Source organism: Eschrichtius robustus, chromosome 5 (assembly GCF_028021215.1).
Source record: "Eschrichtius robustus isolate mEscRob2 chromosome 5, mEscRob2.pri, whole genome shotgun sequence".
Classification (NCBI taxonomy): Eukaryota; Metazoa; Chordata; class Mammalia; order Artiodactyla; family Eschrichtiidae; genus Eschrichtius; species Eschrichtius robustus.
Genome location: NC_090828.1, coordinates 28,758,138 through 28,770,485, shown reverse-complemented (window position 1 = coordinate 28,770,485; position 12,348 = coordinate 28,758,138).

Genomic DNA, 12,348 nt, shown 5'->3' with positions numbered 1-12,348 from the left:
TCCCTCCCTCCCTCCCTCTCTCTCTCTCTTTCTTTCTTTCTTTCTTTCTTTCTCTTTCTTTCTTCTTTCTTTCTTTCTTTCTTTCTTTCTCTCTCTCTCTCTCTCTCCCTCCCTCCCTCCCTCCCTCCCTCCCTCTTTCTTTCTTTCTTTCTTTCTTTCTTTCTTTCTTTCTTTCTTTCTTTCTTTCCTTTCTTTCTTTCTTTTTAGTAATTATAGGTTTAATGTGTATGCAATAATTTGTACATCTGTTATTTAATCTTACTTAGTCTTCATCATAATCCTGCAAGGGAACCTTTATCATCCCACTTGACAGATGGGGAGGGCTGAGGATGACTAAGTCACTTGCTGGAGGTCACACAGCTCATGGTAAAGAGCAGAGTTGGGAATTCATCCCTATCCCTTCTGTGGCAGGCACTGAAATCTTTTTGACTGTTATCCTACTCTGTGTTCACGGTTCCCCAACACCGGATCAGGGTTACTAACAGGAACCATGGCCAGGAGTGGGTGGCTTTGCCTGTGCATGTGTGTAGAAGGGGAGCAGGAAGGAGTCATGGTTTTGTTCGGAGTCCCAGGGCTGTGTCCCAGGGTGTGGGGAGGCAGGTTGGATTGACTGCTTGTCCTTGGACCTCAGATGTTTACAGCTTCACTGGTCGAGCCCCTCCTCCTCCTGGGACTGCTTCCCTGAGGTGCTGCCAGGTCCTGGGGCTGGAGGAGGTTCCTAAGGCCAGCGTAATGGCTCCAATTTGTCATCCCTTGGGAATGACTCTGCTTATCTCCTCCGGGGATGCTGCCTTCTTGACTGTAGCCCACAGAAATCTCTGCCTTTTCCAACTCTGACTACACTGGGAGTTTGCAACTCATAACTTAATACAGACTTTTGTTCTTGTATTGCTCTCTAAACTTTGTTCCTTGTCACACCAGACAAATAGTGGGGGTCAGAAGCCTGGGTTACGTTTTTTTGTACACAACTCCCTTTAAATAGAGCTCTAGAGCCAAATATTGACGGATAAAGTATATTTTTAGTGGATCATTTCAGAGCCTCTGTAACCTTAGAGTCGGCTGAGAATAATTAGTATGAACAACTGTCCTCAGGAGTAGAAAGATGTTGAAGAACTCTTCAAACTGAATTTTATATTTCTGGGAAGAACACGATATATCTGTTTTTAAGTGCAATCAGCAGAACTTTAAGGGGAAAAGTCCCACAGTATCAGCTATCATTTTCCCCATTCTCATCCTAACTTCCCAGTCTTAGGTGTAGCTAATTTTCTAGAAACGTCTATTCTAGGGCCTGTGAAAATAGAGAGTGCCCCTAGGGAACCCAGAGGCCGTGGTGGTGGAGGTGGTGGCAGTAAAGTTGAGGGGAAGGACCCATATTTTACTTGGAGGCCTGAAAGTTAATCTATCCTTTTGATGATATTTTTTTTAAATTGAAGTATAGTTGATTTATAGTATTATATTCGTTTCAGGTATACAACATAGTGATTCAATATCTTTATACATTACAAAGTTATTACAATATTATTGACTGTATTTCCTGTGCTGTACATCATATCCCTGTGACTTATTTATTTTGTAACTAGTAGTTTGTACCTCTTAATCCCCTTCACCTATTTTGCCCATCCCCCGGCCCCCTTGATGATAATAATTTAAAATAGCATTTGAAATTATGATCCAAATCCTATAGGGGCTTTCTCTTTTCTGTAAGTTTGTGGATCAATTTTTTTTTTTTTATAAATTTTTATTTATTTATTTATTTTTTGGCTGTGTTGGGTCGTGTTGCTGTGCGCAGGCTTCTCATTGTGGTTGCTTCTTGTTGCCGAGCACGGGCTCTAGAGCGCAGGCTCAGTAGTTGTGGCGCACGGGCTTTGTTGCTCCGCGGCATGTGGGATCTTCCCGGACCAGGGCTCGAACCCGTGTCCCCTGCACTAGCAGGCATATTCTTAGCCACTGTGCCACCAGGGCAGCTCTATGGACCATTTTTAAATACAAAGAAGCCAAGGGGCTCACTCTTCTGTGATTTGCCTGTGCCGTCCTGAATCTCGGCCATCTAGATCTGTTGTGAGTTCTACTCACCCGGCTGCTCTCATCTTTGAAATTGGCCCCAGGTGATCCACTGTTACCTGTATTGGTTACAGAAGTTCTCACTGAAAGAAACAATGCACCTTGAAAATGGAATCCTCTCCCTCTCTCTTTGCTTCACTCATAGTCTTTTACAACCCAGCATCCAGATGACCCTCCACTCCAGAACTTGAAGACCCTGTGAAGAGCCATAATTAGTGTGAATAGGAATCTTTGACAGCTTTGGAGAAAAGGAATGTAGACTAGTCTTCTTGCCCTTGGCATCCAAAATAGAAAGCCTTGACTCCAACAGGTACTTCCCTCCCAGGTGTGGAAGGCTCTTTGTTCTCATTTCCCAGGTAAACCCAGGTGTGTCTATGCCAGGGAGCCCCAAACTGTGGTCGTCAGCGGAATGTGTGTGGACAGGGGTTGCTGGTTTCAATCAAGGAAGCCAGAAAAGACTGGTTTCCCTGTCATTGAAAATCTTTCTCGTCAGGAGGTGCTCCAAGACTTGTGATTCGCACAGATGTCTTTCTGGAGCAACAAGGTTTGTGAGCAGACTTGCTCCCTGGGCTGTGGCAAGGATCAGTAACATCATGGAGGGTTGCGCTGTCCGATGTGGGAGCTTCATTGCGGCTATGAACATTTAAATGAGTTAAAGGGAAATGAAATTCAACATTCAGGCTCTCAGTTGCATTAGCTATGAGGTTACACATGCTCAGTGGCTTCTGTACTGGACATTTCTGTCACTGTAGAAAGTTCTATTGGACAGCGACACGCTAAGGCACACCACTTAACAGAGGCCACTTTACTGGTCCCACACAGTGGTGACCTGCACTGTGGCCCTGAGGGACCCAAGTGAGGCTAAGTGAGGATATAGAGTCGCAGTAAATGTGCACGCAGAGCACAGGTATGGTCATTGGAGTGAAAGCTTAATGATTCTTTCAATAAACATTTCTTAAATGTAGCACTTGATTCAATGTCACTCAAAGGAACATTAGAAATCCTGGTACTTGTGCAAGACACCATTTCTGTCATCTTGGCGTTCCTAACCTATAAGCTGAAGCAGGAAATAAATAAGAATAAGCTGCGATAAACTGAAAAGTGGACAAGTGCAAAGAGGAATTATTTTCTTTGGACAGCGGGATTCGGGAAAATTCTCAGAGAAGGGGACACGCAAGCAAAGTTTGATGGATGACAAAAAGCTTGGCAAATAGACAAGGAGAACGTTCCAAATAAAAGGAACTGCACAAAACTGGAGAAGTGTAAGAAGTTTACTGGCAGAGGAATGTGAAGGGGGATGAAGGAGAGACGTAGGACCAGTCACCACAATGTTGGGGCCTGGTGCAAAATGAAAATGCGAGGTCCTCCTTAAAAACTTCTTCAGAATTTCAAGACAGCAACAGCCGAGCATTAAATCCATAATGCGCCCATGTAAAAGCACAGCTAACGAGCCTACGAGGCCATCGGATGGCAGGAGATGAGGTTAAAGGGAAGGGCAGGACCATACCGTCAAGGGCTTCTGGGTCGGTTTGGTGTTTGGACTGCGTCCTGAAGGCAGCTGAGAGCCTTAGGAGATTCTTCAGTGCGGCTGAGTCAAGATCAGCCTTGCGTTTGACAAAGACCATGTGGGGGGCAGCCCTGAAGGGCTTGGAGGAAGGCTGGTTAAGAAGCGATTGAAACGGCCTGGAGAGAGAGGAAGAGGATGGGAGAAGTGACAGCGGGCAGAGGAAGCGACAGTGGGACAGAGAGGAGACAGGACTCTGAAAGATGTGTGGGCGGTGAACTTGATAGCAGGACGTCAGGCTTGAGGTCTCGTTTGCTGTGGCCACGGCTGGGCTGTCCTCCGCTGCGATCTCGTGTGCCGCCTTCTTTGGGATTCTGGAGTCTTTGGGTTCCCATGACCCCTCCCAGAGCAAAAGGCTGAGGGTGGAGGAGAGTGGGAGGTACTGATGTTGCCCCCCAAGTCCCTCCCCAAGAACCCTTTCGGGACCCTTCCCTGTTTGCCACATGAGGCAGACGTTGCCTTAACCCAAATCTGGGGAGAACCAAATCCATCCCGCCTCTCTACTCCAGTCCCAGAAACCCAGCCTTTAGCAGAAGCTCAATCAGCATTGTGTCAATACCGCCTCCCTCGGATTTGCATTTCCTGACTTGGGTGTTTGTGACATTCCAGGGGCCATTATCAGAGGGTTTCACTCTTTATTTCCTGATGGAATCAGGACAGGTTCTTTTCTGGGGGGTGGAGGTGGGGCGGAGGGGGCCAGTGTGTAACAAGGTATCCACCGAGAGCGGGCACAATCCCACAGCACAGCAGGGAGGGAATGAAAAATGAACCCGTCCAGCGGCCTCCTGACCGCAGACAACACGGAAGGAAGCCGGTGTGTATTCAGTGCCAGGCGGTGTGTGCCAGGGCTCCTCCCTTTTCATAGGCTGTCTCTTCTCATCCTCATGACAATGCCTGAAGATGAGCACAGGGGCCCTGCTTTTGCACATGAACACCCAGCTGTCATTGGCAGGATGTGGATTAGAACTCTGGTCTTCACACTGCTGGATGCCCACCCCCATCCCTCCCGTCTCAGCAAACACCTGGGAACAGACCCCAGTTTCCTTCGCTTCTAGTTGACAGGTGGAAAAACAAAACAGAGGAGGCACAACAGTGAGCCGGTCCTGGGTAGAGTCTGGGTAAATTGTTTCTAAGGTGAGGGTGATTTTATGTAAACCTTGCATGGAATGGATGTCTCCATTAATTAGCTTATTTGTAAAAAAGCAAACAACCAAAAACTGGGAGTCTGGTCTGACTCAGAGAGAGGGAAGAGGGAGGCATATTTAATGCATTTGAAGGGAAATATAAACCCCAAGTAGCAGCATGAAGTTGGCACAAGTTATGAACTGGCTGCATTGGGCTGGGTGTTTCCAAGAAAAATTTTAAAAACAACAACACAGGAATATCCTTGTTCAGTGGCAAGTCTGACATGGTGAGTCTTGGCACTTTCTAGAAATTGGAGGGTGTGGTGAGGCAGGGGGGAGGAGAGAGAGACGAGCCTAACTGCAGGGTGGCTTCTGGGCTCAGAGAGCATCCCTTGTACCTGGAGCTCTAACAAGCCGGGAACACATCGATTTGGGGGGGATCAGTGTGGAGGAGAGGAGTGAGAACCCGGGGAGCTGTGTTTCCAGCCGGAGAGATATCTGATGAACGCTCCAAATGAAGACCAGCTCAGAAGCCAAGGCTGCTTTTCCAGGCTGGTCCCACATTTAAACTGGGATATTAATTTTACAAGCGGGAAAAAGCTCTCCTGGACACTAAAGTTTGGCTCACAGAAAAAGTCCACAACCCGTAGGCTCTGGATGAAAGGGCTGGGCCTCTGGGGGCATCTTCCGGGCCGCAAAAAGGGCCAGGCTGCTCGAAGGGTACTTGAAACAAATAAAACAGTGACTCTAAAACACACCCATATGTCATGTTCTTCCAGAAAAATACCCTCTGTAATTAGTTACAAGCTTTAGAGAATAAAACCAATTTACCTGTCAAAGAGAAAGGCTGATTCCCCCCCCCCAGAACTGCTGGGGGCCAACATGGCTCCAGGCCCCTTCCCTCCCCTGGCTGCACCTTTCTCCTCCCACCTTCTTGATTTGTGAAGACTGGAAAAAAAAAAAAATAGAAAAGTTGGGAAAATCCTCTAAAGACACACAGTGTTCCAAGCACAGTCAGACCACTAAGTACTGTTAAGCCGGAGCCCCTTTTTGTGTTCTGAGGCAGGCTTCAGTGTGTAGCGACCACTTGGGTCTTTTCATGAGTTCGGGCTAACTCCTGAATGGCAGATTTTTTTTTCTTCTCCTTTTCAACATTTGCTCGCCGCCTGCCTTCTTTTCCTTCATCCTCATCTTTACCTTCTTTTTTTCCTTTCTTGCCTTCTTTTTATTTTTTTCTGCTTTTTTTCTTTCTCTGTTTTTTCATTTTTCTTCTGGTGTTGTGTTTTAAGTCTCTAAATGAAACTTGACTGCCCCCATGGCCGGCTGGAGAAGCACAAAGGCCTCCCATTCCACTGGCTACAGTAACGCCATTGTGTGTCCTAACAATGCACTAATTGGCAGTGACAATTGTGGAGCTGGGGAGGAAGAGGGGGGCCACCGACATAAAGGGAGAGGAGGAGGACGGGAGGCCCAGGTTCCCGGTGGAGAGGGGGAGAGACCCACAGAGGCGGCGCCGTGCTGGGGTTTGTGCTGGGCTTTCTAAATTAATAATAAAAACAAAGTGGAAAACAATTATTTTGGAAAAAAAACATACAGACTTTGCTGCAGACAACTTCAGCGTCCTGGGCGGGGAGCTTGAATCAGCCGACTTGCACAACCAACATTCCTGTGTTTCTGCAAATCGATGCAAAAGTGGGAGAGGCTGGTGAGAAAAGGCTCTGAGGGAAACTCTAGACAGGATGGCTGAGAGGCAGGTGCTGAGGCTGGTGCATGATGAAGTCCTCGGTTCGACCACATTTCTCAAGGAGGGGAAGCCAGAAGGGGAGAAGGCTTACATTTGCTGGCTGGTGGATTAGACTGTCACAAAGTCCAGGAGCTGCAGAAGGTGATTCTGATGTTTAAAAGAGTCCAGAAGGGGAGCTGGGCAGGATGGTAGACACAAACAAAATGATAGCCAGATAGGGCTGCTGGGCCCCCAGGGTCCATCTGCTGGAGATGCCCCCCAAACCCTCAGAACCGTAGTCACCTGGAACCAGCAGGAACCTCAGGGCCGCCTGGTGCCAGCCCACACCCCAGCTTTGCACAGAATGACTCACCTTCCCAGACCAACCTCCAAGGGTCCCTCTCCCCAGAAGCTTTTCCTGACCTGGTGAGATTGGCCCACATCCTGTCCATGCTCTCCCTCTGCACCCTGAAAGGAACGAGACTGGGCGTCTCTCCTCTCTTCCTGTGTGCCAGGCCCGGTGCTAAGTGCCCTGTCCGCACGAACTCACTGAAGTCTCACAACCTCTACATAACCTGATGACGATTATTATCCCCAGAGAGAAGGAGGTAACAACGTGCCCGAGGTCACCGAGCATCAAAGCCAAGGAGCCAGGAATCTAGCAGTTGCAACAACAGAGCTGGTTAACATTGCCCTCTTGGCTCCTGTGCTCACCTCTCTCTGTTCACTCTGCGTTTCGGGGCAGGGGTGGGGGGAGGGGGAAGGCTGTGCCCCTGCAACTCCAGCATCTAACGGAGCACTTGGCCTATGGGAGGCCTCCCAAAAGATCTGCTGACTGAAGGGGGAGGCAGGGAGGGCTGGATTATTAGCAGACATCCTCTATGTCCTCCTGGGTCTCAGACTTTGGCCTGCATTAGAATCTGACGCCCGCATAGTTAAAATATAGGTCTCCCGTCTCTCCCCCCATCCCCCGGTCATGAATGAACTGAGAATGTGCACTTCTAACACATTCCCAGCTGATGCTGCTGATGCTGGTCTGGGGACCACAGTTTGAGAGGGGCTGCTCTAGTTCTAGCATAATGTTCACACTGCACCGGGGATTCCATTCCTGCCATTATCTCTGGGTTTTTTGTTGTTGTTTGTTTGTTTGTGTGGTCTGAGATCAGACATTTTATTAAGGAGAAATTAAAGTTGAAAAGTTTTGACCATAATGATAGAGAATCTTAGGTTCCTTCCTGCTTTAAATAATAATCTTAATCAAACAGCCATTTATAGCTGATGGAAAAAAAAAAGATGCTCAGTGATGTGCCCAACTAGCAACTCTGCAAACAATGACATGTTTTAGAAAATATCTGGACAGAGTCTTTTATTTGGGAAGACTCTCTTGGAGAGCCCTTTTCTCTCATACATTTTTGTGCCTCTTAATTTTATGTCATGAATATCATATGCTTTAAAGTGAAATACTCATCCAATGGAAGAAACTGAATAAAGGACATTTTAATTCTAAAGTCTTTTTGGTGAGGGCATCACGGGGGATGGGAGAGAAATTGAGGAACCTGCCCCCGGGGACCAGGCTGTTGGCTCAGGAGCTAATGCCTTTGGCTCCAACATGGTGCCAGGGAACAGACGGGACCCTCTGCATTGGGGGCACCTGCCATCCCTGCACATAAAGCGTTCTGTCTTTACTCAATTCTGTAGAGACCAACCCTGTTTCTTGAGCTGGTCCTTTCAATTAGTCAGGTGTTCAGCATCCATTGACAAGTCACTATCGTCACGTTGGGGGCGCAGCAAACTCCTGAAGTAGCCCCTCTCCTCAATTAAAGAAAACTTTTCTCCCAGCCTTGGTACAGCTTTCTGAATACAGAGGCCGGGAATGATGCACCCTGGAAGGACTCACTCTTGTGTGCTCCCGCTGCAGCTTCTGTTGGCTGCATGGGCCAGCATGAATGGCGCAGGGGGTACTGTCCTCTGAAGGGGACTGGGAAGGAGAAAGGGAAGCTGGGGAGGCAACCACAGCCCTTTACAGTGTATCAGACCTTCAGGAGGGGTACCTCGTATTCTTATTTTTATTTTGTAAAATCTTTACTGTCAGAACAAACAAAACAAAAAAAGATATTTAGGGGACAAGGAGATAAATTTGATATGGAACTGAGCATCAGATGATAACAAGGAATTATTGTTACTTTTGTTCAGTGTGTAATGACGTTGTGACTATGGAGAAAAAAATAAGCCTCTTTTTTAGATGCATGCTAAAGCACATCAGCATAAAGTGTCATTATGTCTGTGATTTGCTCTGTGATATTTTCTCAGAAAAAGTAAATGAGGGACTTCCCTGGTGGCGCAGTGGTTAAGAATCCGCCTGCCAATGCAGGGGACACGGGTTTGATCCCTGGTAGGGGAAGATCCCACATACCGCAGAGCAGTTAAGCCCACTCACCACAACTACTGAAGCCCACGCGCTCTAGGGCCCAGGTGCCACAACTACTGAGCCTGCATGCTGCAACTACTGAAGCCCACGGGCCTAGATCCCGTGCTCCACATCAAGAGAAGCCACCGCGGACTTCCCTGGTGGTGCAGTGGTTAAGAATTCGCCTGCCAATGCAGGGGACACAGGTTCGAGCCCTGGTCTGGGAAGATCCCACATGCTGTGGAGCAACTAAGCCCGTGAGCCACAACTACTGAGCCTGCACTCTAGAGCCCGCAAGCCACAACTACTGAGCCCATGTGCCACACTAATGAAGCCCGCGTGCCTAGAGCCCATGCTCCCCAACAAAGAGAAGCCACCTCAGTGAGAAGCCCGCACACCGCAACGAAGAGTAGCCCCTGCTCGCCGCAACTAGAGAAAGTCCGCGTGCAGCAACAAGAAGCCAAAAAAAAAAAGGTAAACGAGAAACAAGAGTAGGTGGAACAAACAAGGCAAAATCTAATACTTTTTATTTTTGAAAATGTTTCTTTTTATCTTCGAAAATCCTCATTTAGAAACGCCCTGTGGTGGGATGCACGTGAGCTGACTATTGGGGTGCCAGGGCTGCAGGTTTGGGGACAATTTGGGCAGGGCTAGTTTCCAGGGCTTTCTGACTGTCGGACCACATGTTGACACACATTCGCTATAAGCATTGGCACTTGGCAAAGTCTATCAGCCGGTGCCTGGCTTCTGCTTTCCCCCTTCCCCTTGGCGTGGAATTGAACTTGCATGAGCGGGAGGTACTTCCTGAGACATCTGTCACCAGGCGTCTCTTCTGGGCACTGGGGCTGCCGGTGGCTGTTTCCTCAGTTGCCTCACTCCTGGGCAGCAGTGAGAAAGCCATCTGGGGAGCTTGACCCAGTTTAGAATTCACATTCACTTCCCTGCCTATGCAATTGGAATTTATTTCCTCTGCAAAAGGCTTGAATCTCAGAGCAAAATACCTCCAGCTGGGCTTGAGTATGCGTGCAGTGATCCTAATGGAGAAAGATTCTGGTTTATTTTCATAACAGCGTGCACCTTGCGGTATCCTTGGAACCTGACATTATTAAGAGTGTGTCATCACAATACAGCACGGGAGCTAAGGCAATTTGGATGTCCTTGGGCCCCAAATTAATATGTACTTTGTATAGTCTTGTAATTTGGAAGGCAATTTTCCATAACACAGTGAGAGATGTTCCTTTATACATTTGAGATAATTTAGCTCAATGTTCATTTGAAAAAATGACGGTGCTAATAGCAGCTCTTCAGCTTCAGAACAACAGACCATCCTGGGAGAGCACAGGAGCCACTGAAAGTGATTCTCATATCAGGCTGTCTGGGAGGGACTGGATAAAAGCTGGAGGAATTTCCCCCAGACCAACAGCTGCCTGAGATTGTATGGCAGGATCTGAAATACTGTATGGACCCATGAACTCTAGCTGATTGGCTTAAAACCAATAGCTCTTAATGGAGGAATCTGCAATAGAGGTGGGGGAATTATGAATTTCCCGATCGTCCAGGTAAATTGTAAGTCATTGCACATAAATCAGAATTTCTGTATGCTCAGCTATGGGAACAATGTTTTCTTCCTGCTAGACATTTCTGTCCAAGCTATGAAGGAATAGATGCAAACAGGGGAGAATAAATGAATCTGTTGCGCGTGTTTTGCCTTGGTCTTCCTGAGTATTATATACCAGGGGCCATTGTTCTCCTGGGGAAGGAATCCTCTACCCCAATCAGAATCCAATACAATAATAAAAATACACTTTAAACACCTACCCCTCAAGTCAGGAATGTAGTTTTTAATGTTGCTGCTTTAGAAAAAGTCCCTAGTTCATTTCCAGTTGCATTCCTGCCCCTTGGCAACACTACCTTCCTACAATGATTCTCAATAAAGTCTTTGCTGTGGTGTTCCCCCGTGGTAAGCATTGTGGGAATGGAGAAGATCACGTCTTTTATAAGACTGAACCATTTGTACAAGTGTTCCATCAGTGAGGAATACTTGTTATCATCAAAGTTATTGATTTCATAAAAGGAGGAGAGGGTGAGAACTAAGTTTCCCTTCACCTGTAACTGGCAGGTGAGGTTGAAGGTCATTAGTTCAATAGATGCCTTGATTCAGAATGATTCTGGTTCATTTTAAAGTCTAGTTCTTCCACGGAACCAAGGCAAATATGAACACAGCTCAGGATTTCCTGAATTTCCCAGGCCTTTCTGGGCAAGAAGCACCTAGTGATTTTCCATTTTAAACACCACTATCCAGAGTGCTGAGGTTCATGTTAGTAGGATGGGCCTGACCTGGGAGCAGACTGTCACATGCATACATTAGAGGACAATTGCAGCATAACCAGGAGGAATGAACAAATGAAAGGGAGGGTACAAGGCTCTCTTTGTCGGCTAGCTTAGTCACCTGTGGCCATGACTTGGTCACTTCTATTCACCCGGCTGTCTGGCAATGGTATATACTGGGTAAATAGACACTAACCACACCCCGGAAGAAAATGAAGGGGGTATAAAGTTAAGGTTTTATGAAAACAATGGCAGTCCACGAGCAGCAGCTTCCAAAGTACTGTTCTCTGTCTGCCAGGAGGGCCGGAGGGCAACTAAGACCGATCAGTCCCTCTACACCCCTTTGACCTCCTTCCCGCAGTGGACCACCAGTATGCTAAGCAAATGTATATTCCATTCAATGAAGCAACTTGCTTCGTTCAGTCTAGTGGTTTTTAACTTTCAGAATGCATGGGACTCACCCAGGGAGCTTTTAAAAATAGAAATACTCAGGCCCATCCAGAGAGATTCTGATTCAATTGTCTGTGATGGGGTCCTGACGTTTTGCTTGTGTTTTCTTGCTTCTGATGTGGGGACCACTGATTAAAGCCATCATCAAAGGACAGGACGGGGGGGAAACAATTAAGGGAGATCCAAATCACCATCTCCTGAGGGTGGGGAGAGAGGAACAAAATGGTGTCTCTTCCCACCCTCTGGAAATGTCTCCTTTGGATAACGTGGAAGCTTCCTGCAGTCATCCAGGCACTCAGGTTTACCGCCACTGGGGGAAAGCTAACCCGTCCTGTGAATCAGATGAACTGGGGCTCTGGCTACATCGTGTCTAGTTTGGTTCAGTGAAACATTAACCCGTTCCTTTTTATTGTGGATAGTGGCAGTTTTCTTGGGAAGATGAGGTCCAGTTGTTCCTTGGACAGGAAGGGCGTGAGCCCCAGCTGGTTTCCTGAGGGTGCAGGAGGGGCAGCTGGGCATGAACTTGTCTACGTGTGTCTCAGACACTGAGGCTCAGAGGCCACCTGTGGTAAATGTTTAACCAGAAGCACCTTTTCTGGTCTCTTCAATGTCTTTCTTTGAACAAGTGAGTTTAAATGGTGCCTTTGAAAGGTTCCAGGTGGACAGTTGTACCCGTAGCCTTTTGGTGGCA